The sequence below is a fragment of the Leopardus geoffroyi genome, chromosome B3, assembly GCF_018350155.1.
Source record: "Leopardus geoffroyi isolate Oge1 chromosome B3, O.geoffroyi_Oge1_pat1.0, whole genome shotgun sequence".
Classification (NCBI taxonomy): Eukaryota; Metazoa; Chordata; class Mammalia; order Carnivora; family Felidae; genus Leopardus; species Leopardus geoffroyi.
Window position 1 is genome coordinate 130,402,212 of NC_059337.1, and position 27,306 is coordinate 130,429,517.

At 35.1% G+C, this 27,306-nt stretch overlaps 1 pseudogene; it reads left to right on the forward strand.

Annotated features, from left to right (window-relative positions):
* Positions 1-15,767: 15,767 nt before the first annotated feature.
* LOC123582328 lies at positions 15,768-16,576 on the forward strand (annotated as a pseudogene).
* Positions 16,577-27,306: the final 10,730 nt, after the last annotated feature.

Genomic DNA, 27,306 nt, shown 5'->3' on the forward strand with positions numbered 1-27,306 from the left:
GATCTAATATTGGGAAACACAAGGATCACTGTGAAAACCTCACTAATCAGGAGATTTAATCCAAATTGTGTGACACCACTGTTCTGTTGCACCTGCATTCTCAGGACCATGGTTAGCTGTCCAAACTGCAAAAACACTTTGTATGGCAGAAGCAGGGAGTAGTTCTCAGACTACATTAGATACCCACTTCATTCAAAGAACATACAGGCCAATAAGACAAAAGGCAGACTGAATAATACTAGGTCAAGATGATTGACTTCCCACACTTCCACAGAGCTGGCTGCCGTATTATCCTACACAACTCTCAATCAATAATCTTTACTCTGTTCCCCTCTCTTCTCTGACCCAGGCTTGGTTATCACAAGAGTTAACATTCTTTCCTGCCCTATACATGTAGTCAGGAATATGGAAAAATAAAATGAGTCAGGATCTGGGATTTTCTGAACCATAATACATCACCTTTTAAGATCTATGACTTCAGAGTTCAAGGTAGACAAGGGTATATGTGGGTCCCTGCTTTCCTTCCATCTGCATTAGAGGTAGAATGAGCTTATGGTGGTTGAATCACCAAAACTACTGAGTACATGCTTTTCTTCTTTGAGAGACAGAGACAGTGTCAGTAGGAGAGGGGCAGAGATAAAGGGAGAGAGAGAATCATAAGCAGGCTCCCTGCTGTCAGCATGGACCCCAACGTGGGGCTTGAACCCATGAAACTGCGAGATCATGACCTGAGCCAAAACCAAGAGTCAACAAATACCAGCTGAGCCACTGAGGCAGCCCTAGTACATGCTTTTCAATAACAGTATTTTATATCAATTACCTGAATGTATGTGAGTGTGTGTGTGTGTGTATATGTTTTGTTTTATTATCAGTTTTATGGACTTATTTAAGATGTCTGAGAACTACTCACTTCAGATAAAAAGTATTCTTGACAACTCTTTATGTCAGTCTTTTTCTTATTATATTATTATTATTATTATTATTATTTTGAATTGGTGGGTTTCATTTCAGGGTGATAATAGATGATTTGTACCTTTTTAGTAATCATCTGAAGGCAAACCACCTTTGTTTATTAGCTTGCTATTTCTCCTGGGAAATTATTTTCTAGAATTCCTGCCCAATTGGTCCAATTTAAGGACTCTTAAGCCAAGGTTGAGGAGATCGAATAATAAAAGTCATCATATGACCCTGGTATTCATGACATAACTTGTACTTTACTCATAAACTTTAGTCTAATTTTGAAACATTTTCGACTATAGATGCTGGAGAGGATGTGGAGAAATGGGAACCCTCTTGCACTGTTGGTGGGAATGCAAACTGGTGCAGCCGCTCTGGAAAACAGTGTGGAGGTTCCTCAAAAAATTAAAAATAGACCTACCCTATGACCCAGCAGTAGCACGGCTAGGAATTTACCCAAGGGATACAGGAGTACTGATGCATAGGGGCACTCGTACCCCAATGTTTATAGCAGCACTCTCAACAATAGCCAAATTATGGAAAGAGCCTAAATGTCCATCAACTGATGAATGGATAAAGAAATTGTGGTTTATATACACAATGGAGTACTACATGGCAATGAGAAAGAATGAAATATGGCCTTTTGTAGCAACATGGATGAAACTGGAGAGTGTGATGCTAAGTGAAATAAGTCATACAGAGAAAGACAGATACCATATGTTTTCACTCTTATGTGGATCCTGAGAAACTTAACAGAAACCCATGGGGGAGGGGAAGAAAAAAAAAAGAGGTTAGAGTGGGAGAGAGCCAAAGCATAAGAGACTCTTAAAAACTGAGAACAAACTGAGGGTTGATGGGGGGTGGAAGGGTAGGTCATGGGTATTGAAGAGGGCATTTTTTGGGATGAGCATTGGGTGTTGTATGGAAACCAATTTGACAATAAATTTCATATATTAAAAAAAAAAGTAATTTTGAACCATTTTCTCTGCAGTCCAGAATGAGATGATAAAAAGTAATCTGGCAGTTTCTAATGCAAAGTTCAATGTTCTGAATTTCTGAATGAACAGATTGAAAGTATCAAAGATGAGGAATAAGATGTAAAAGTTCCTAATTGTTGAGGGATTGCAGGAGGAATGAGGAAGAGAGAATCTCGAATGTACATCTGAAGGACAAGTTGAGCTGGGTGGCCATCAGGTAGGTCATTAGCAGCTGCAGCCGAAAGAATTATGTCTATAGACTGCAGCTTGCTTATGGCATGAGATGTGTTGTATTCTGGTGCATCCAAATGGTGATTACAGAGTTGTGGTCAAAACCCTCTAAGGTGGGCATGTCTGTATTCATCAGAATACAGCTTGTGTGAGGACACAAGAATGGGTTAATTGGAAAGAATAAAACGTAGTGCCTCCTGGACACAGTGTAATTGGCTCCCACTGGCACATCAGGGCAACATGCCAGGTTCTGGTGTTGGCAGGGAATGAGTTCTCAATTAGGCAAATCTCTCTACTTCTTAACCACCAGCACTGCTAATGCTCTGCTCTTTGGCCGAGATTATTGCAATAACTGCTAACAAGTCCCCCTGCTACTCCTTTTGCTCCTTTACAGTCTACTTGCCACATGTCAGCCCAAGAGATCCCTTCGATTTGTTAAGTTACATTACATCACTTGTCTGCTCAATGACCTCAGAGAGTTCTCACTCCGTAGAAGCCAAAGTTCTCATGGTTTATAGGGCAGGTGCTATATGTTCTGCTTCCCCCACTCCTTGCTGTTCTGATCTTAAATCCCACTCTTCCTGAGTTCATTTATCTCAAGCCACAGGTGACTTCTCACTGCATCTCCAACGTGCAAGGCACACATCTTCCTCAGGGCCTTTGTACTTGCTATTTCCTCTCCCCAGCATGCTCTCCTCTACATAGGTATATGCATGCTCCAGCACCTCCTCAGGTGAGATCTCAGATTTCAACATTTCAGAGAGGCCTTCTGAGCTTACTGTCCACCTGGGTACTTGAAGTCCATTTCTAAAACTATAATTTTCTGTATGGCAATTACTAACTGTATATACGTATATTTCTTTTGCTTAATTCTCTGTCTTCTGACACTCAAACACAACCTCTGTTTTATTCATGGATTTATTGCTGATATATAGTATGTTCTCAATGCCTATTGCATACTTGTTAAAAGAACTGAGCCCTCCCTTCAATACCCAGAGATACCAGCAATTCCTGTTTACTTCCTTTAGGGGATATATAAATACATGTCACATATGTGTATGTGTATAATTCATTTATGCTTAGTGAGCGAAAAGAGAAAGAGATTAACAAAAAATAGTGTAACGGAGTATAATTAAGAAATAGTTAGAGAAAAAAAAAGTGGAGTGTCAAAATTAAAAAAGTTCCAAAGGAGAAAATTGTAAAGGAAATCCTAGAGAATGGCTAAGGGAGAGCCACTGGATTAAAACTGTAGGGTCATCCATTACCTTTAAGAGGAGATTTTTCATTTTTAGGAGAATGGGAGCAACTCATGAAAGGGTTTAAGTTACATGTACCTGGAAAAGAGACAGAGTGTCTTAGAGAAATAGGTGATTACAAGTCTGGGGCAGGAAATGTACCTGGAACATCTTGTATTATCAGAAATTAAGCATGTTATCCAAAAGTACCTGAGAGTCGATTTGAAGACAGTCTCACTGGTCAAAGATAAGACAATTTGAACATTGCTAAGAATAACAAACGCTATGGATGAAATACATTAAGAATGATTAAATACAAAAATTCATAACAAACACAAAATGAGCAAAGAAAACACACTGGTCATCACTGGCAGATTGTATAAAAACCCAAACTCATTATTTTGAAACTGGCAAGTGAAAGATTAGGCATTTCTATGACCTTTTTGATAATAAGTAGAAAACTAGTAAACCAGGTATGAGATGAAGGTTTTTTTTCCCCTTTATAGAGATTTTAATCTGATAAAGAAGACATTATAAAAAATAGAATTATCATTTTGAAACTTCTGTTTGAATAAATGAATCTAGGTACTGATCATCAACAATTGTGAACACACAAAAAAGTAGACATTATGTGTTTTCTGATAGAAGGACGTACCACCTACCAGCGAAGCAGCCTTGCCAGAAGAAACAAAAATGAATCAGATCAGACCTCTATAAACAGTTAGCAATTTACAGAGGAATATATTAATCTGTGCCATGGAAATATAATCAACACAGTGCAGACTGTGGGGAATGTAACAGGACAAACAACCTTATCTCCAGCAAATAAATCACAAGGATAAATAAGTTGGGCAGAACTTACAAAAGAAACTTAAAGAACCATCAACAAATTACATTATTTGAATTTTATGTGGGCTCTGATTCAAACACATAAAAATGAATAAACATAATGAGACAGTGGAAATTTGAACACTAAATGGGTTTTTGATATTATTAATGAATTATTGTTAATTTCTCTTAGATGCAGCAAGGAAAATGGAATATCTTTATCATGAAATATTTGGGGTCGAAATCATATGATTGTTTGGTGTCTTCTTCATAAATCATTTTCTCTATTTTCCCTCAAAAGTCCTCTCTAATTATTAATTATTTGTGCTAAGTTTGTGTTTATCATAAGCAGAGCCTGAGATGAGGATTGTGTGCAAGTGATTTACTAAGGAAATGCTCTGGGAGAGACCCACAAGAGTTCAGAATCAGGATAGTGAAGAGGAAGAAGCCAAGTGACACAGAGCATCAGCCTCAGTCAGATTCTGCAAAGAAGCGCAAAAGTATTAATTATACTTCAGAGAGTATTTCAACCGGAGATCTGGGAAACACTCAAGGAGTCTGGAAATGGGAAGTCTGCAGGAGTCCTGAGTTGGAGGCAGTTAGTTTCATGGCCACAGGGACACAGAATGGTGAAGAGTATGACCTCAGGAGTCAGAGTTTTAAATTCTAAATCCTGGCTCCTCTACCTACTGTGATTCAGCGTTCCTATCTGAAAAATGGGGATGATAAATAAAAAATGGGAACACTTCACAGAGTCACATGAGACAATACCTTTATAAGTCATTTAAAACAATGCTGGGGTTTTAAACCTGAACATGTATTAGAAATGATTGACCCAACAATAGCGCTGCTAGGAATTTACCCAAGGGATACAGGAGTGCTGAGGCACAGGGGCACTTGTACCCCAATGTTTATAGCAGCGCTTTCAACAATAGCCAAATCATGGAAAGAGCCTAAATGTCCATCAGCTGACAAATGGATAAAGATGTGGTTTATATATACAAGGGATACTTCTTGGCAAAGAGAATGAAATCTGGCCATTTGTAGCAACGTGGATGGAACTGGAGGGTATTATGCTGAGTGAAATAAGTCAGTCAGAGAAAGACAGATACCATATGTTTTCACTCATATGTGGATCCTGAGAAACTTAACAGAAGACCATGGGGGAGGGGAAAGGGGAAAAAAAAGTTACAGAGAAGGAGGGAGGCAAACCATAAGTGACTCTTAAATACTGAGAACAAATTGAGGGTTTATGGGAGGGTGGGGGAGAGGGGAAAGTGGGTGATGGGCATCGAGGAGGGCACCCGTTGGGATGAGCACTGGGTGTTGTATGGAAACTAATTTGACAATAAATTATATTTAATATAAAAAAAAGAAAAGATTGACAATAGATGCTTTAATTGGTAAGTGTCTTGAAATGTACATTCTGCTTTTAAGGATCCACAAAGCCAGTAATAAATATAGATGATAATAAATATACATGAATAGGTAGATGGTGGTTGTGAAAGACTTGGGAGGATGTAAACAGAGGTGGGGGCTGCCCTAGGTAGCACACTCAGCAACACTGATTTGCATGCAACACTCTTAGGAACAGCACCCAGAACTGGAATCTTTAGTAATACAGGGGAGGCAACATAGGATCACACTCCCAGGAGGAAAATATGTGAAAATGAGGCATAGACTCCAAATGCTACTTGAGTAAAGGGGCGATTTGTTGTAGTAAGAGCTTGAAGCTGAGAACCAGATAAGATTCTGATTACTGTAAACGAAGGATTAGGTTCAAGTAGAGGGAACATGCAGCTTGATTTGATGATATAGACTGACATCTCATTTGGTACTCAACCACCCTCATTTTAGAGACGAAAAATCTTAGATAAAGTTTAAGCAATGTGCCTAATTGATTCAGTAATGTGCCCAAGTTAACTCATTGATGAAGTGGAACAGTTGTGACTAAATCTCAGATCTTATAGCCACAGAGCTTGAGTCTTAACTTCAATACTGAAATTTTAGTCTTAAGCTTTTAAGGCTATTTTAGGTGATCATCAGGTACTTGACCATTAAGTTTCATGAAGATGTGATATGGCCTGTTGATGGAATATATCCCATCAAAAAAAAAAAAAAAGTTACAGTGTGCTGTAGTTAGAATGTTGTCCCAAAGTATGAAGCATTGTTAGTGGAAATCCGAAACGGGAGCAAAGGCATTAAAAAGTGTTTTATCTGTGCCCTGACTCAGCCTCCAATAGAGCTGGGAGATGTGAAGCTGACTTTGCTATCAGTAAAAGGATGCTGACAGTGGGTTCCAAAAAGGAAAAACAACATGCAACATGAGACTGATCAAGCCCATCGGTCTCAAGCGTAGAAACAAATAAATATAGCTACGGCAATATTTTTTGCCTCGCTGGTCATTAATAATGTGTCAGCAAGCATGAGACCATTTCCATCCGGCTACTATATTAATGCCAATTTAGGAACAAAATAGGAGTAATTGACTCAACATGTCTACCGTCACTTGTTTACCTAAGAATAAAACACTGAGAGGCATATTGGCAAATTAAATGAAAATGAATCCTGGTCATAATCAAATAAAAATACAGTACATCCAAAGAGTGTTCTAGTGTTGAACTTTCCCCTATGAACTAATTAGCTGGCTGGAATGTCTAAGTGTCATCTTATTCAGCTTTTTGAAATGCAAGATGTTAAAGGGAAATCCACATTTTATTGTAAAGCTGGAATATAAGTCTTTGGCTTTGTTATTCAAAATGGAAGCGGATTTATTTTAAGGTGATTTTTTTACTAAGCATAAAAATAGAAATTCTAGTAAATTTTAAATCCAGGACGAATGCCCAGAGTTCTACCCATATACAGAAAAACTATGAAAAAATTGTTACCATCGTTGTAATCTAAGTGTTAGAATAAAATCTCGTGAAGCTGGTACGTCACTGCCCACACTCAGTACTTAAGGGAAACAAGCTGGATTCATTTTTTCTGAGTAATGATAGGTCAGTATTTGGTATGTATTTTTCCGGGAAGCAATAAGGCTCCAGAGAATGTTTTATAAATGTGTGATGTTGGAATAAGCAGAAAAACAGGTTCAAATCATTTTTTATCTGAACTTTTGTTTCTTACTGAATAAGAGATTTGAGTAAGAAATCTCTACAAAGAAACCTAAAAAGCCTGGTATACAAACTTGGGCGTAATAAGTACTCAGCTAATACTTATTATGCAACATGAACTTAGGGAGAATGTGAGTTTGGCAATCAGATAAGCATGAATTAGAAAATTTATCAGACCTCAGATAGCTTACTTCTTGTCTCTCAGTTTCTGCACTAAGAGTAGAGAATCTATTTCAGGGAAGGAGATGAGAAAAAATGAACCTAATATGTGAAAGAATCTAAAATTATACTTTACATAAGAAGTCCCATTAACCAGTTTCATCCTTGAATAAATAAATGTTGAGGCTGAAATTCTCATTTCTCAAACAACTGTGAACTGTTATTCACAATACTGACAGGTTAGTTAAGAAGTCTACTGGAAGGGGGGCACCTGGGTGGCTCATTTGGTTAAGCATCCGACTTTGGCTCAGGTCATGGTCTCGTGGTTCCTGAATTTGAGCCCCGCGTTGGGCTCTGTGCTGACAGCTCAAAGCCTGGAGTCTGCTTCGGATTCTGCGTCTCCCTCTCTCTCTGCCCCTCCCCTGCTCGCACTCTGTCTGTCTCTCTCTTAAAAATAAACAAACATTAAAAATTTAAAAAAAAAAAGATATCTACTGGAAGAGTGGCTAGGTGGTTTAGTCAGCTAAGCGTCTGACTATTGATTTAGGCTCAGGTCATGATCTTACCATTTCTGAGATTGAGCCTGCGTCAGGCACTGAGCTGAAAGCACTGAGCCTGCTTGGGATTCTCTCTGTCTCTCTCTCTCTGTCTCTCTCTCTCTCTCTCTCTCAAAATAAATGAACTTTAAATAAATAAATACATAAATAAAGATATACATAAATACATTAATAAATAAAAGGAAGTCTGCTGGAGATGATATAAAAGCTGGCATGTTTCAATACTGAAAGACAGTCTTAGGATGAGCATGGCTAAAGGAGGTGAGGAAGAAGCTGGTCTCTGAAAAGCTCAAAAGGCTTACAGAGATTTAGGGACAAAATGTCTTCCAGAATGATTCAGCCTATTTTATGTGCCTTGAAATGTACCAGGTATTTCAATATTTAAATTTAAATATAAAATTTTATTCAATTTATCCTTTTTAAAGTTATACATAATCAAATAATGGCATGAAGAACTGGATGGCTGAATAACTGGGTGACTGAATAACTTCATAATTGAACTTGAAAAGTGAACTTGAACAGTATTATTAGTTGTAAAATTCTCAGGCATTTATTGAAACCATTCCAGCTTCTAATTCTTACAAGACTGAATGTTACATATGCTAACAACAGTACAGGAATCTACTTAAGAAAAAATAAAGTTGAGAAAGAATTGATAGTATAAATCAGCTTTAGTGACACCACCCACATCAAGGTGACATCAATCTTTACTAAGTAGCTACAAGACTTCCTGAGATTTTTATGATGAGAATTTCTCTTTTAGTCAACAAATCATAGAGTTTCAGACAGAACTGTGCTGCACTCCTGTTTGTATAATCAAACATATGCCATAGAATCATAATACGATCTCTACCCACGTTAGCAAAAATTAATGTTTGATTAATGCATTTGATTATTAAAGGCACACTTTTCCCCAGCTCCATATGGCATTTTTCTAAGATAGAAATTTCACCAGAAAATTAAAAAGCCTGGTGAATGTTTTCCAGTTTTCATGTAAGAATTGTGCTGTCTTAATATTCCAATTTTGAGAATATTTCAAATAGTATGACAAACATTTTCTTGTATATATTGTTTATATAAAACACCTCTGTACATTTTTTTATCAGAGGAAAATGAACCTTTACAGAAAAAAAATAAATTTGTAAAGACATCTTGAAATTAGGTCAAAGGGGTTTAGATATGTTTCTATACATAAGGTACTTGAGGAGAAAAAAAACATAAATATATTTTTATTCGATTAAATTAAATATATTTTATTATAAGAAAAAACACCGTTGTCATCCTCAATGTAGATAACAATTGGGATTCAAATATAATTGAGAAATTTTAAATACTTGTATTTCATTCCAAGAAAAAAATCAGAGGAAAAAAAAATCCCAAACTTAATCTCAAGTAGCTTTAAAAGAACAACGTGAGGCTTCTGGAACAGCAAATTGAAGAAAATGACAAAATCTCTCTCCAAAAAGCAATGATAAAAACTGGACAAATTGTCAAAAATAACCATTTAAGGGCTCTGGAAATTGACCCAAAGCATACAACAAATGAGAAACAGGACTTTAAGGATCTCAACTGAGTGTCCATAAACACCTTGAGGGATTGTGGGAGTTTAGTCCGGGGCCGCGTTTTTCTTACCCATCCCAGCTCTGTCATCCCGACATTCTACCTAGGAGTGCAAGCCATGGCCTCAGGACTAGGAGGCTCACTGCCAGAAAGGCTGCATGCACAACACTGTGTGCAAACTTAGAAGAGAGCAGAGGAGCCCTAATGAGCTACTGAATTTTAAGAGATCTATGGGCAAAACGTGAGAGTTCTACTCTTTCAAAGTGTGTGAGCGTAACCTCTGAACAAGCACTGGATGAAAACTAAGCTATGTTGACCCAAAAGCTACATCAAAGAAGCTGACCTTAAAAATAAAAACAAGAATTAAAGAAGACAAAAACAGAAACAAGTAACTGAGCAGAGACATGGCCACAAATTAGTCCAAATAAACAAACATGAAAACAGGAGAAAATATCAATCTTGATGGGACTCAGAGTCTAGAGTTGTTGCAATATTACTGCAGTGTAATTCTACAAGTCCAGCTTTTGAGGTTCCTGGGTGGCTCAGTCGGTTGAGCGTCTGAATTTGGATCAGGTCATGATCTCATGGTCCATGAGTTCGAGCCCTGGTTGGGCTCTGTGCTGACAGCTCAGAGCCTGGAACCTGTTTCAGATTCTGTGTCTCCCTCTCTCTCTGCCCCTCCCCCCCCCTCTCAAAAATCAATAAACACTAAAAAAAAACTTTTTTAAGTCCAGCTGCTAACAAAACAGGATGAGATATGTAAAGAAACTAGAATTTTTGACCCATTAAGAAGTATACTGTAACTCCTAGAGCAACAGCTAAGAAAAAAAAATACAGAAAATAATTCGAGAAAAGAATTTAAATGGAACATTAATTATCTACATAACACCAAGAAAGGAAGTAAAAGAGAGAGACAGAAAGAGAGAGGGAGAAAGAGAGAGAGAGAGATGGAGAGAAGGTGAAGCATACAGGAAACAAATAGCAAAATAGTAAATATAAATCCAGTCATGTCAATAATGGTAGCAAGCATGTATGGATTAAAAACTAATCAGGGGCATCTGGGAGGCTCAGTCAGTTAACTGTCGGACTTCAGCTCAGGTCATGATCTCACCATCGGTGAGTTGGATCCCCACATCGAGCTCTGTGCTGACAGCTCAGAGCCCAGAGCTTGCTTCAGATTCTGTCTCTCTTTCTCTTTGCCCCTCCTCAACTCACACTCTGCCTCTCTCTGCCTCTCAAACATGAATAAATATTAAAAAAACAAAGACATTAGGAAAAATTTGTTTTTAGATACAATATGGACACTTTCTAATTATAAAACATCAATTCACTTGGGAGGTATGTTAATTACAAACACACATGCACCTGACAAAAGATTAAAAAATACATGAAGCAGATTTACACAATGTATAGGAGAAATAAGAAATTTAACAAAATTATTTGGAGAATTCAATGCCCTACTCCCAACAATAGCCTGCCTACCTAGAGTGAAAATCAGCAAGACTCTTAAGGACTCGAGACGTAAGACCATCAAAGACATTACTGATGAAGATGAGCAAATGGACATTTATAGAACACACTATCCAATAGCAGCAGAAAAAAAAGTACATGGAACATTCTCCAGGAAAGGCCTAAGTTTTGGGTCATAGGAATTCTCAATAAATTTAGAATAATTGGATTCCTACAACATATGTTCTTTGATCCCCATGGAATTACATTAGAAATCAAAAAAAGGGGAACTTGAGAAATTCAAAAATATTTGGAATTTAACTAGCATACTTCTAAACAAACAATGAATTCAAGAATAAATCACAAAGGAAATCAGAAGATATTTTGAGTTGAACAAAATGAAAACACAATATGTAAGCATTAACGGCATGTATCTAAAACAGGGCTTACATAAAAGTTTATAACAGAGATGCCTACATTAGAAAAGGAATATTTCAGAGCAATAACCTGTGAGTTCATTTTACAAAGCTAGAAAATAAAAGAACAAATTAAGCCCTACACGAAAAGAAGGAAATAAGATTAGAAAAGAAATAAATGATACCAAATACAAAAAAATAACATAAAAGTGAATCCCCAAAATTTTATTGAAAGAAATCAACAAACCTGTCAAAAATTTTTTAGACTTGGCAAGAAAATAAGACAATAGACAAATTAACAAAACTAGGAATAAAAGGGTGGCTATCACTACTGATTTTACAGAAATTAAAAAGATCAGAGGGAATATTATGAATAACATTTTGCCAACAAATTGGACAATGTGGATAAATCTGAACAACAACAAGAAAAACAATAAGAAAAGAATATGTGAATAGATGTGTAACAAATGAAGAAATTAAATTAGTGAGTAAAAATCTTCTCACAAAGACCAGGCTTCCATGTCTACACTGGTGATTTAATTAATCATTATATGAAGCAAGTAATAACCATGCCTCCTGAACTCATCCAGAAAAAGAAAGAAGTAACAGAAATGGAAAATTTTCTTTAGAAAAAGTAGAGCAGGAGGGAGGGAATACTTTCCTAATTCATTTTGTGAGGCAACTGCTATCGTAATCCTACCAGAGAGGAAAATCAAAAGACATCAATAGGGGAAAAAAGTACTAGCCAATGGATCTCATGAATATGGATGTAAAAATCCTCAGGAACACATTAGCAAATAAATCCAGCCACACACACAAAAATGATTGTATGCACGCCATGCCCACATGAGGTTTATCTCAGGAATGGAAGGTTGGTATAAATATCCCAAAATCAACTAATGTAATGCACCATATTAATAAACTAAAGTACCAAACCTCATGATCATATTGATAAATGCACAAATACATTTTGAAAAATCTTTTATCCATGGATGGTGATTTTCAACAAATTAGGAATAGAAGAGAACTTTCTAAAACTGATAAAGAGTATCTATAAGTGTCCTATAGCTAAAAAAGCTATAGCTTTTTCCTGATTTTAGGGGGAAGCATTTGGTGTTTCACTGCTAAAGTGAAAATTTTAGTTTAAAATGGTAAAATACCAAATGCTTCCCTCTTAAGATCAGGAAAAAAGCAAGGATGCCTGCTCTCAACACTTTTATTCAACACTGCATGCATTGAAGGTGTATAGGTAGTGAAATAAAACAGAAAAACAGAAGAAAATGATAAATAAATAAATGATATCTAAATTGGAAAGAAAGAGATAAGATTTTTTTATTTGCACATGACCTGATTCTGTATGTAGAAAATCCAAATAAATCACAAAAAACTACTAAAGCTTTAAAATAATGTCAGTATCAGGATCACAGGATTTAACATCAATATAGAAACATTAATTAAATTTCTGTACTAGCAGTGAACATTTGCAAATGAAATAAGACAAACAATTCCATTCACAATTGCATGAAAAATGAATAAAATATTTAGAAGTAACGTTAACAAAAGCAGTACAAGACTTGTGTTCTGAAAATTACAAAATGCCTCTGCGAGAAGGAAGATTTAAATAAATGGAGAGGCATTCCATGTCCATGAATCAGAAGACTAAATGTCTTAAGATGGCAATTTGTCACGAATTGATCTATAGATATAATTAAGTCACTTTCAAAACCCCAGCAGGCCTTTTTGTTGGTGGAAATTGACAAGTTGTTTTTAAAGTTTATAGGGAGGGGTGCCTGGGTGGCTCAGTAGGTTGAGTGTCTGCCTTTGGCTCAGGTCATGATCTCACAGTGTGAGTTCGAGCCCTGAGTCAGGTTCTGTGCTGACAGCTCAGAGCCTGGAGCCTGCTTCAGATTCTGTGTCTCCCTCTCTCTCTGCCCCTCCCCTGCTCATGCTCTGTCTCTCTCTGTCTCAAAAATAAAAACTTTAAAAAATATTTTAATGTTTATAGGGAAATGCAAGGGACCCAGAGTAGCCAAAACTACTTGACAGGAGAATAATGTCAAACACTTAACATTTTCCAATTTCAAAACTTGCTATAAATCTACACGAAGCAAGGCAGCATGGTCCTGGTATAAGGATAGACTTATAGATAAATTGAACAAAAATGAGTTCAAAATTAAACTCTTCACATTAATGGTAAAAAAGAACAAGGCCACAGTTAGATTTTATGGGTTTAAATTTTTTGTCCAGTAACAATCACCTGGTTGGTTTATTTTGTTCTTTATGTTTATTTATTTATTTTAAGAGAGACAGAGAGTGAGTGGGGGGAGGGGTAGCCATAGAGGGAGAGAGGGAGAGAATCCCAAGCAGGCTCCATGCTGTCAATGTAGAGCCTAACGCATGGCTTCAACTCACAAAACCAAGAAATCATGATCTGAGCCAAAATCAAGAGTCCCACGTTAAACCTACTGAGCCACCCAGGCGCCCCACCAGGGAGGTTTATAAAGCACATAGTTACCTAGTAGCAGGACCAAACAAAAAGAAAAGCATAAAATTTGAGAGTCTTACATCATTCGATTTATTTCAAAATTACATTAAAGTAATGCTAATTGTAGGACAGTGTCAAAGATAAACACCACCATACGTTAATTTCAAGGAGAACAGATTTTATTCAGTAACTACAGACTGTAGGGGCAAGTGCTGAGCTCCATTCTTATTTGTTCAGAGGTGATGGGATGTTTGAAAAGAGAATAGAGAGGAGGGAGTGGAAATTTCAGGGGCTCCAGCAGTCAGGGAAGTGAAAACTCACAAAAAGCAGAGGGAGGTGGTCCAAGTGAAACCCATCTGGGTTTTCTAACTGGCACTTACCAAATGTAAGCCTCTCCCTTTGCACAGAGACTGGGAAACAGGGGCCCTATCCTCAGACATTGGCAGCAACAGAGTAACTTCTTTTGGCAGCCTTGAGTTTGCTCAAGCAAGTACTTGAAGAGGGTCTAGAGACATCCTAAGGGTACTGACTTGAGCTGTTACAAACTATAGTAATGATTGTTCAGGTCTTTATAGGCTAAGATGGAGGCATAGTTGAAAAAAATCTGACTACAGTTTGGTCAAGGAGATAATCATCATCAGCAAGGATTTTAAAATGTACTCTGTAAACCACCTACACGAGAACTTTGGAGTAATTATTGGAAAAATGATTTTTGAATCTTACCCAGAGTTATTAAATTAAAATATTTTGTTTAGGACCCAAAACATATTAGAAATCAACCCAGATGATTCAGACATAAATGAAAGTTTGAAAACCACCTGTTGAGAGTGACCAAGTTTTGGAAATGGATATGCACTGTAATTTTCACAACTGCTTAGATGAAAACAAACATGAGGATATAATAATGATAGCAAACATACATTAAGAATTTAAATATGTGCCAGGCTTGTTTTAAGAATTTTACATGTATCAACTCAATCCCATATTACGTTTGGAATATTTATTTTAATGATAAAGAAAACTATACACAGAGAGGTAAAGCAATTTACGTAAGGTCATACAGCAGAGCAAGAATTCAACCCCAGAAATTTTGCCTCCAGAGGCTATATTCTAAGTCACTAGATTATATATTTAATTGTGACATGATGATCAACAACCTATTTCCAACATTCTTAAAAAAAATTTCATATGGAGATAGGAATGTGGCGGTCTTGCTAAATTTGACAAGACTTATTTTTGTGAAGTATTTGGGAGAGAGGGTGAAAGGCAGACTGCACCAGCTTAAAGTTAAGATGGTCAAAGAAAATAGGAAGAAAAAGTAAATATAAAAGAAAATGTATTAAATTATAAAGTAAGCATCTTTCCCTCTATTTGTAAAGGAAACCAATAAAGTAAAATTTAATTTTTGGAAAACATAACAAAATAAATAAGAATTTAGTAAGACTAATTAAGGGGGAAAAGTGATAAATCTATACTATCAGAAAGATATGAGAAAGATATTATGCTTGGCTGGCATAGTTGGTTAAGCATGTGATTCTTCATTGCGACTCAGGTCATGATCCCAGGGTCGTGGAATCAAGCCCCATGTCTGGCTCTGCACTGACAGTGTGGAACCTGCTTGGGATTCTCTCTCTCCTCTCTCTGCCTCTCCCCTGCTTGTGCATGTGCTCTTTGTCTCTTTATCTCTGTCAAAATAAATAAACTTTAAAAATATATTAGATATTAAAGATAGAGCTTACAGATATTCAGATGTTAAAGACATTAGAAATGTAAAGAATATATGTTCCACCAGAGCAAGGGCCTAATGAAAGGTGGCAAAAGGAAGCCCAGAAGAGAGTAGTTGATCCATTTTCTAAGAAAGATTGGTATGATGTGAAAGCACCAGCTATGTTCAATGTAAGAAATATTGGAAAAACACAAGTCGTGAGAGCTCAAGGAAGCAAAATTGCATCTGATGGCCTCAATGATAGTGTTTTGGAGGTGAGCCTTGCTGATCTGCAGAATGATGAAGTTACACTTAGAAAAATCAAGCAAATTGCTGAGGATGTACAGGGCAAAAACTGTCTGACTAATTTTCATGGCATGTGTTTTAACCCTGACAAAACGTGTTCCATGGTCAAAAATGGTAGACCATGATGAAAGCTCATGTTGATGTTAAGACTACCGATGGTAATTTGCCTTGTGTATTTTGTGTTGATTTTACTAAAAAAATGCAACAATCAGATTTGGAAGACTTCTTATGCTCAGTTCCAACTGGTCCACCAAATTTCGAAAAAAAGATAATGCATATCATGACCTGAGACGTGCAAATGACTTAAAAAAAAAGTCAATCAGCATCAGACAGCATCAAAAAGAGACATAGGAAAAGCTTATAAATCTACTTATCCACTCCATGATATCTTTGCTAGAAAAGTAAAAATGCTGAAGAAGCCCAGGTTTGAACTGGGAAAGCTTATGGACCTTTCTGGTAAAGGTGGTAGTTCTGGAAAAGCGACTAGAGATGAGACCAGTGCTAAAACTGAACAAGCTGATGGGTCTGAGCCACCAGCCCAAGAATCTGTGGGAAATTCAGACATTTAATGGTGACAGATAAAAAATCCTATTGGCGAAAATAAATAAACAAACAAATAAATAAACAAATAAAATTGAAACTGTATATTAATCTGACAATTTAGATGATGCAATTTTAGGAAAATATAACTTAACAGTACTAAAAGGAGAAATAGACAAATCTCAATAGCATTTTTTTCTTTTCAGAACATTACATTCATTATTTTAATAATCTCACAATAATCTCCCGATTTAGATGATTTCATTAGCAAATCTTTCAAAATATTTAAGAAAGGGAAAAATACAAAATCTTCTATTTAATAAAGATAAAATCATTCTTAGATCCTTTTTTTTGAAGTGAGGATAATCTTTATATCAAACCCTATCAAGGGCATTAAAAGAAAAACTATAGATCAATTTCTCTAATAGATATTATTTCACAAATCTAATTAAAATATTAGCAAATTGAATCCAGTAATACCAAAAGTGGGGTTAAAATGAGCTGAAAGTCTTCATTCTTTTTAGCTGTGTGAGATACTTACTTGGTAAATACCAAGAAAATTACTTACTTCTTAAAAGTTTAAAAAAGTAATAAAATTGGAGTCTTACGCCATTAAAAATTATTTTAATCATTGAATGTCGTTCTACCTATATATTCTTGTTTTTTTGATTTTTGGACCAAGTATTTTCAATTTTCTTTTTTTTTATTACTGACATTTCTTTAAGTCAATTGACTACTCACATTTTTCACATTTTCTTTATTAAAATTTTATATCTAAAGAGTTATGTGTTACATATGCTATTTTTATTCTATTGGTTACAATTAAATCTTTAACAAAATCACTTGAAAAAAGATAAAAACAATTTCATGATTAAGTTTATCTAGAAAGGAGTTTTTAAGAATATTTTATTTTTTAAAGAATATTTTAAATATTATCACTCCTTAACATCATCCATTTCATCATTGTTTAGTATTTTAGTTGCTCTTTAGAATTTATCCGCCCAAAATTAATCATCATTTTTATTATGCACATCACTGTCGATAGTTACTTATGTTTATTACTGTTTACTAATTTTAACTGCTTTTCAGATTCTTTCCTTCCTTCTGGATTTATTTCCTTCTTTCTGAGGTCGAGAGTTTAGGACACTTTTTAACTATGAATTATAATAGCAAAACTAAATTTTAGTTAGGTTTAAAATAACTAAACTCTTGAACTCAATTTTTTTTTTCTGAAAAACAACTAGTATAGTTTAGTTATCATCTACTTTTCTCTTTGGTGTGATTTACGATTTTCTTTTTAGTTGTATTTTTAAATTCTATTCCATAGTGTTCAGACGTAGATTTGCTTTTGGTGTAGTCCTTGAATTGGTATTTTGATTTAATCTCAGGTTGTGAGATTCATCATCTCTTAAAATCTCATCTTTGTACATTGTTTTGACTACTGATTCATTGCCATTTTCTTTGTCATTTTGATATTCCTATAAGACATATTTTGCATCATGCAATGTATCTTTCAGGTCTATTTTTGAAACATTTTCTCATATAGTACATCTGTTTTTAACTGTGCTGTCCATACAAATATTTACACAAATATAGCTCTAGTTAACTAATTTTGTCCTCAGATTTGTACGTGATATGCTATTTTAACCATTCATTGAATTTTTAATAATAAAGACTTTATAGAAATTACATTTCATTTCTTTTCATATGTATACTATTTTTTCATAATAATTTAAAACATACTACTATAACATATATTTCAAATTTTATGACTTTTCTCTTATTTATAGTCCTTGGGGAACAGATGTTTCTATTTAATCTTCTGATGATCCTCATTTAAAATTTTTCTCTCTCTTTCTTCCTTTTTCTCTCCCTTCCTTCCTTTCCTTCTTTCTTCCTTCCTTCCTTCCTTCCTTCCTTCCTTCCTTCCTTCCTTTCTTTCTTTTTTTTTTCTTTTTTTCTTTCTTTTTTTCTTTCTTTTCTTCTTTCTTTCTTTCTTTCTTTCTCTCTGCCTTTCTCTCTGCCTTTCTGTCTGTCTTTCTTTAATTGTAGGCTCATCTTCTGCCCAGTTTGCTTTCTTTCATGGTGGTTACATCTACCCATTTAATGTCATCTTGTCATCTACCTTCCATGATCTTAGACAATGTATATTGCTTCTTCCTAGATCAAACAAATACCGAAAGTTTTGTTCTGGCTTCATTTCTTTCTCTTTAATTAATTAATTAATTTATTTATTTATTTATTTATTAAAGTTTATTTATTTATTTTGAGAGAGAGAGAGGGAAAGCACAAGCAGAGTAGGGCCATAGAGAGAGACAGGGAGAGAGAGAATCCCAAGCAGGCTACACGCTGTCAGCACAGAGCCTGATGCCGGGCTTCAACTCCCGAACCATGAAACCATGACCTCAACCAAAACCAAGAGTCAGACACTTAACTGACTGAGCCACCCAGGTGCCCCATTCATTTTTGTTTAAGTCCTGCCCACACAGACTATATAAATTCAGACACCATTGACAGGCATGTGTGCTGAGTTTTTCAATCTCATGAAACAACTAACACATACCTCCTCCCTCAACCCGGTACACAATTTCACACAGATATTCAGTTAGTTGGCAAACTCTCTGATCCTCTAGTGGTATTTTTAGATGTACTTTCTTGCATCTTATTGGAACTACATGCATAATCTGGATGTATGATATAAATTGAATTCCAACTTCCTAACTCCCTGAGAGCTCAAGCTCTTCTTTTTTATGTCACTAAGGGTGCTAAAATCCAGCCCCGGCTAGTGCCTTTAGTAAGACCAAAACAGAAGTACTTACTGATGAGTCCAGGTCATTTATTTATTTTTTTTCATTTTAAGCATTAGATATTCTCTATCTCTTCCTTTTTGTTCTTCTCTTTCTACTTCTCTTCCAATTCCTCTTTTTTCTTCTATTTTATCTCAATTATTATTGGTTTATTTTATTTTATTTGTGCTAGTAAGTGTTTGTGGTAGAGTTGGGATAGAGTTAGAGCATGCCAACTCATTCCATCATGTTACCTGGTAAACCTCACATAAATATTATTTGATTACATTATTGAAGACATAATATTTGCCTGAGCTAATATTAGAATTTTATTTACTTTTTATTTTTTAATTTATTAATTATTCCACCACTTAAGTTGGGTTAAGAATTGGTGAGAAGAAATTTTCTACCTCCCATAGACTCAAACCATATACATTCTTTCTCTATCAACTCTACCTCCCTTATTATCTCTCCCTCTGTCTCTCTTGCTCCCTGTTTCTCTCTCTCTCTCTCTCTCAGTTGTTCATATATACAATCAAAGTCACCAAAATTTAGTGAGAGAAATAAAGACATATAAATCAGGAGTATGTCCATCCTGGAAAGGTTTGTATTGGCTCTTGGCTGTCTAATGTAACCTGCAGCTATCATAGATACTGGCGTGTGACGTGTATCTGGCTAACAAACACTTGTAAAAACAATATACGCATTAGCACATTACGATTTAGAGCTATTTATAAGCAAATAAAAAATTCCTGAGTAATGTTTAGCACTGGTAAAACCACTTCCTTTGTTGTGGAAATAAAATGCAATAAAAGAATTGGTATGTTCATGTCTCTGATGATGTTCTCCACATTTGAAAGTTCTGGAAAAAGAGTTTTGTAAACTAGTCGGTAAGATTTCTTCTTTCTCCTATTTGAGGGAATTAATGTCATCTACACATGTTCTTAATGATCCCTACTTATGAGTAGTAGAAATGAATCTGCATATGTCTTTTAGCTTTTTGTTCTTTCATCCTGAGGGAATGACATAACAATATTTGGTGTCACTCTAGCTCTATCAACTTAATTTTCTTTTAAATTAGAATTACTTATTTTTGAGAAGTAGTGATCTCCTTTGTATTTTTAAAATATTTATAAATCAGAAATATAAATGTAACTCCATAGATATCATATTTACTATTGATCAAATAATTTTCAAGTAAGTAAACCTGGAGTAACTTCTTAATAACTTTCCTGAAATTTTATTTCACTAACCAAGAAAAATTCACTTAAATTCTATATTTCTCTTTTGTATTTTTGTCTCAGAATAGGTGACTGAGTTGTACAGAAATGATGATCTTTTTTTAAAGGCCAATATTTTTGAACAATAATATGAGATCATGAACCACACTTAACAATTGTCTCAGGGATGAAGCTTTGAGGAAAATCCCAGTGTCTTGGCTGTTATTTATAAAGTAAAAGAGAGTAGAGAAGTCAAGGAAAGACAATAAAAATGATTCTCCCTTGCTTTAAGCATCTTTGATATATAATTTTAGCCAGAGGATTCTCAACCATACAGCTGATATTGATTTGAGCAGGCGATAGGGTAACAACTGCCTTTAACCAAGAAAATTATTTTGTGTTCTGTAATGGAAAAAATGATAGTGGTCCAGGTGATTCATATTCTAGGCCCTGTGGCAAATCCATTGATTATTTTCTATTTTATTGCACTGTGCTGAAAGTGGAAGATTTCTTTCTCATGTTCTCTATTTTGGAAAATAAAAAATGGCACTGTGTTTTTACAGAGTTATAATCATTCAAGAATGTAGGGTGGGTGGTGGGTTTTGTTGGGTCCTGGTGTGTGCCTTCTCTGGTGTTTTGCATGTTAAACACTTTGTAGTTGTCTACCAAATGCCTGCAATAGTCCAGCATCTTTGCTAGGTACTATCAGAAAGTACTAGCAAAGAGTAAGTTTAATTCCAATATGATACGTATATGTTTGTGTATATGTAGGTATGTGTGCAGGTATATGTGCATTTTTCTCCTTACCTAGAAATTCAGGAGACAATCAATACGATGTTTTCTGATAGTGCCTGTGATTAAAACAGTAGGTCACAGTGAGCATCTGTACAACTTTTTTAAAATAAAGTTACAGAAGACTCCTTGAGTTTTCCGATCCATCATGGTGGTAGCGAATGATGGGTTTCATCTGTGCCTTTCGAATGAAAGGCTCTAGAGACATTATTCCATGTTGCAGTAAGTCTTTGCTTTGGGACAAACCAAATCAAATCAGTAGGCAAAAATACAGGTAGTCCTTGAACCCTGAATGATAGACCAAGCACAACTTAATTGTCAACTACACCATTAGCTCTGAAGCTGGCCTGTATTTGCTGTCAGGGGCACCATGCCAGTGAACAATTAGTTCAGTTCAGGATAAGCATACGAGTACCTTTACACACATATGTACGTCTTATAAGTGTGAATAGAATTCATTTTTTCCTCAGTCAACTGAAATTTCATGAATAAAAGTCAGCTAAAAATCACTATGACAATGAAAGCGCAACTATGGTTTTGATTGTGAAAATTCCCTCTGCTGTCATTCCCTTCCAAGAATTCTCTAATTATCTGACTAAATGTTTAGGTTCACCTATGCTTCTGCCTTTACCCATACCCCCTTGCTTATTTTTTCTTCTGTTGATTCTTGCTCAAATCAGAAAAAAAAAAAACTCTGCCAGCTTATCTTAGGAAGTTTGATGTGGTATAAGAAATTATCATAGGCTGGGTGGTTTCAACAACAAACATTTATTTTCTCACATTTGTGAAGACTGGAAGCTTAAGATCAGGGGGCCAATATAGACAGCTGCCCTCTTGTATGGTGAAGCGGGAAAGGCCTATGTGTTTTCCTCTCCTGAAGATACTAATTCCACCCTGGGGGCTCCACTTTCAATGAATTTAATTTTCTCCCGAAGACCCCACACCCTAAAACCGTCTTATTGGAGCCTAGGTTTTCCATATATGTGTCATTGCTTGTGAAAGCGAATGTTTGCAACACCATCTTTGCATGTGTGCCTGAGGGCACCGTTGTGTGCTTGCATACCTGTATGGGTGTGCACATGTGGATTTTGAAGACACTACCTTTAATCAAAGGGGGACCTACTGCATCATTGGCTCCCTTACTGTGAAGTCCTTTTTATTATCACTTAATGAAATGCTGTATCTCCATTACCTTGGGATTCTTAAGGGCTGAGCAAGCAGACTGTGTAAGGCATCATCACTCCCACCTGTTTCACTTTGCTTAGCTCACCGTCTTTGAACTGAAGGTGTATGCCTTGATCTCTCATGAAAATTAACTTCTACAAATCTGGTTTAGAATTTATTTCATATGCCAATAAGATTCGACAGAAATCAGGCTCAAGCTGTTGAAAATGAAAAACATAATCCTGTCTACCTACCTTGAATAGTTTAAGAGCCCACCTGTAATTTATGAAAATAGATGTAAGTTAATGGATTAACTTTGAGAACTTACTCTATTTCAAGCATCTCTTTAAGTGTATATAGACTTTATTTGAAATCTTTACAACAAACATGTCGGATCCTATTATTGTATCCAATTTAATAGATAAATTGTGACATTATAAGGACAAGCAACTTGATTAAATTTATATGGCAAGTAAGGGAAGAATAACAGCCTAAGAAATACAAAGCCAGAAACCACTCTTAACCAATGGGGTGTCTGTTGAAGGATGGTCTAAATGATTGGTCTATCAGTCTTGGAAGTTCATTATAATAACCTGGGTATTCAAGAATTAATTCGATGTAATAGTCTATTGGAGTGCCTGGTTGGCTCAATCAGTTAAGTGTTGGACTTCAGCCTAGGTCATGATCTCACAGTTTTTGGGTTCGAGCCCCATGTCGGGCTCTGTGCTGACAGCTGGGAGCCTGGAGCCTGCTTCCGATTCTGTGTCTCCTTCTCTCTCTGCCCCTCCCCGACCTGTGCTCTGTCCCTCTCTGTCTCTCAAAAAAAATGAATAAATGTAAAAAAAAAAAAATTTAAACAAGTCTATTGATACCATAAACTTTTCCATAAGTTAAAAAAAAGGAAAAGAAAAAGAAAATTACAGTTAATGCGAATGAAATAATTGCATATGTTAGAAGTGCATTTTATAAAATCCATACGTTTTTCTCAATAACATATTTAATATAGGAATACAAATATTCTCCAATAGAATAAAAATATGTCTTTTATTTCTGTAGTTCCTATTTACTTCATGGAGAAATGCAAGATATTCTTTACAAAATAATTCAAAAAGAACAGGATCTTATCACCATTCCTGTTGGGAAATGTCATTTTAGCTGACATTACTATTTGTAATACATTTCAAATATTATATTTCCCTGTTATTATAGTCCAAAAAAATACAAGTATTTCAAACTTGCTAACCAAGCCGATTGAAAAACTGGTCTGCTAACCACAAAATTTTCCAGGAAGCTACACAGCCAACTATATTCTCTTCTCTTAATCTAACCAAGAAATAGTTTCTATTGCTACTTGTAACACTTCAATGACTCACGTGATACACTACGTTGCTTCTTCAATTATATAAAAGGAAAGCTCCATAAATTCAGACCCTGCTCAGGGCTGAGGCTTAATGTGATATACAGACTCTCCTGTGGTGTCAAAGCATGGAGACTTTGCTTACAAACTACTTTCCAGTGTGAACTGGTCATTTCCTCTTCCACAGAAATATGATATAATCTCATTTCTTCTCCAGTTTTGACAACTTTCACCACAGTTTCCAAGAGGAATAAATATTTCTAAAAATTATATCATTTAGGGCAAAAACTAAATCAACTATAAGTATCTTTACAGTAGAGAAATATGCAGTGGTCAAACCACTATGTCTAATATAAACAACGTGAATATTAACCTGTCATATTGATAAGACACGATATTGATGCATGTAGAGACTTAGGATGATTTTATTTGAGTAAATCAATTTATTTCCAAATCAATCGTTATGTATGGTATTCTTATAAAATGTATTTAGAAGCTTTTGTTATTTTCTTAGTTTAACTGAACTTCTATTTCATTGATAGCTTCATTTATCTGTGAAATCTGAACCTATTCTTTCATATAAATGGGAGAGAAGAAGGGAAGGGGGAGGGTTTGACACTTTCTTAGAGTCTTCTAAGGCCTATTATATATTTAGATCTGTTAAATGTCTCTGTGTCAAAAATAATAATTTGTATTTTCTTAGTAAGTCAGCTATTTCATTTAGCATTCCTAATAAATCTGCCCAAAGCTGGATAAAATACTCTTTTATTTCTTTGGTAATACCTTGCATTAATATTATTTTTATTCTTATTAGCAATTTTTTATGGTTTTTCTGTTTTTCATGGATAGATTTTTGAGTTCCTATACTTTTTTTTCTACTTTTCTCTTAAATCAGGTAAATAATACTTAGCATTATTTCTTCATTCTAGTATTATTGGATTTTCCATTGTAATAACTGTTGCTTTTTTAGCAAATATTTTCCATAAATTAATGTATTGTTTTTATTTTATTTTTTTCCCCTAGCACTGAGTTAAATATAGTACTTCATTCATTTACTTTCACTTTTTCTTACTTAGTAATATATGCATTTCAGGTCATGATTTTTTTTTTTCTGAACACAACTTTAATTGATTCATGACATAAAATTGTCATGTTGTTACTCTCAAGATCTGTATTCTGCCCTGTGGTAGCCAGTAGTCACATGTAGCAATTTAAATTTAATGTAATTAAAAGTAAATGAAATTTAACATTTAGTTCTTTCATCATTCACCTTAACCACACAGGTATGCATATACCTAACTACTCTTCTTAATTCTGTTTTGTGAGAGTGAATTCATACTATTTTAATTGTTTTGTAAAATTATTTATTTTCCTCTTTAATAGTGTATCAATTATATCTTTCTATGTCATTGGAGTCTATTAAACGGCTCTGTGTCTGGCTCCAGAGTCAGAATGCTGGTTTCAAATCCTGACCTTTTTTACTTAACCGATTATGTGAACTAGAGAAAGTTACTTAACATTGAAATACCTGTAAATATTAGCAAATTTCTCATTCAGCTGCTGTGAGGATAAATGTCAGAACTTTGTGTATTTCCAGTTAACTATAATTTCTCCATTAAAGTTAACTTTATAATTATTCTATTAACCATGTATCTTTTCCTCAGTTTGTAACAAGTGCAGAGTATTCTATATAAATGTAAGTCACTTGCCCTTATGAGCTTTCATTCTTGAACACAATGTTGCTAGAATTCTTGCCATGAATTTTTAAGAATCTCCTAAGTTGATACATAATATTAAAATTGTTGGGTATATAAGCCCATATCTATAACTATATCTATATCTATATCTATATCTATATCTATATCTATCTATCTATATCTATATCATCTATATACATATAACCAACTCTGTGTGATTTTATATATGTGTGTGTATATATATATATATATATATATATATATATATATATGTATATATGTATATACACATCACATTGGTAATAAAAGAATGCCTATAATTGTGATTAAACTAGTGGACTTCAAACTTCAGTGTTTCTGCACTGTGAGTGCATGAGGACATCCTATGAGGTATATACAATGGTGGGAAGCATATTCTAGTTAACTGACACATGCTTTTCCAAAATGGATCTGATGGAGAATGGGCCTGCACTGAATGCTGACATGCTCCTGTGCCCCCTTTCTTTTTTTTTTTTTTTTTTAATTGATATTTATTTTTGACAGACAGAGAGAGATCAAGAGCTGGAAAAGGGCAAGAGTGAGAGGGGGTACAGAGGATCCAAAACAGGGTCTGCACTGACAGCAGAGAGCCTGATGAGGGCTCGAACTCACAAACCCACGAACCATAAGATCATGACCTGAGCTGAAGTTGGATGCTTAACGGACTGAGCCACCCAGGATCCCTTTTACCCCTTTCCTTTAAAAGCCTTTTTTCTGCCTTTTAAGGAAGAAAGTTACATCTACCACTGTAACAGGATTCTCGCACAGAGGGTCCTGACACTGAGGTTTTACTTTCCAGGAAGCAACTTTATTCCTGCTGGCACTGCTCAGTTGGGTTTGTGCCTGAAGAACTGAGCCCCGAACACCATGTGGCTTAGTTTTTTTATACATTTTCTGTTTCTTTGTCTTCCATATATGGTAACACACAAACATGAGGTCTGATTAAGTGGTCTCATGTTACAAGTTGACTTGAGGGTTGTTTTTTTGTTGTTGTTGTTATTGTTGTTTTCTCTCCTTAGGGAGGGGACCCTACCACACCATCATCCTGAAGTTTACTATAGTAAATTGTCTGAGGATATGAAAGCTTCCATGTGAAACAGAAGGAGAATTTTAAATTTGCTTGTTATATTTCAAATTATTTTATCATAAGTTGTAATACACTTAGTTTTTTTCTTAATTAAGTGCACGTATATTAAAAGATAATTCAATCCTAAAGATTAAAAAAATGGTCTTATTGTTAGGGGAAATTAAAATGAACAAAGTTCAGTATACAGAGATATGACAGATTTCTCAAAAGACTAAGGGGTGCCTGGGTGGCTCAGTGGATTAAGTATCCGACTCTTGATTTGGGCTCAGGTCATGATCTCAAGGTTGTAAGATCCAGCTCTATGTCAGGCTCTGGCCTGGGTGTGTAACCTGCTTGAGATTCTCTCTCTCACTCCACCTTTGCCCCTCCCCTACTTTCATGCACACACAAACTCTCAGTCTTTCTCTCTTAGAAAAAATAAACACTAAGGATAATATATATAATATATTATACTTTATAAAGTTATTCAGGGAACGTGGAATGGAAATATATTTTCAAGAAGATAAACTGTAACATTGTAATAATAAAAGCAAAACTTAACGTATTTTTAAATAGATAGTTGATATATGATTTATATATATATTCAACCAATAAGATAATGATATAGCTATTTTATTTAAAAATATCAAATTTATATCTGAAATTA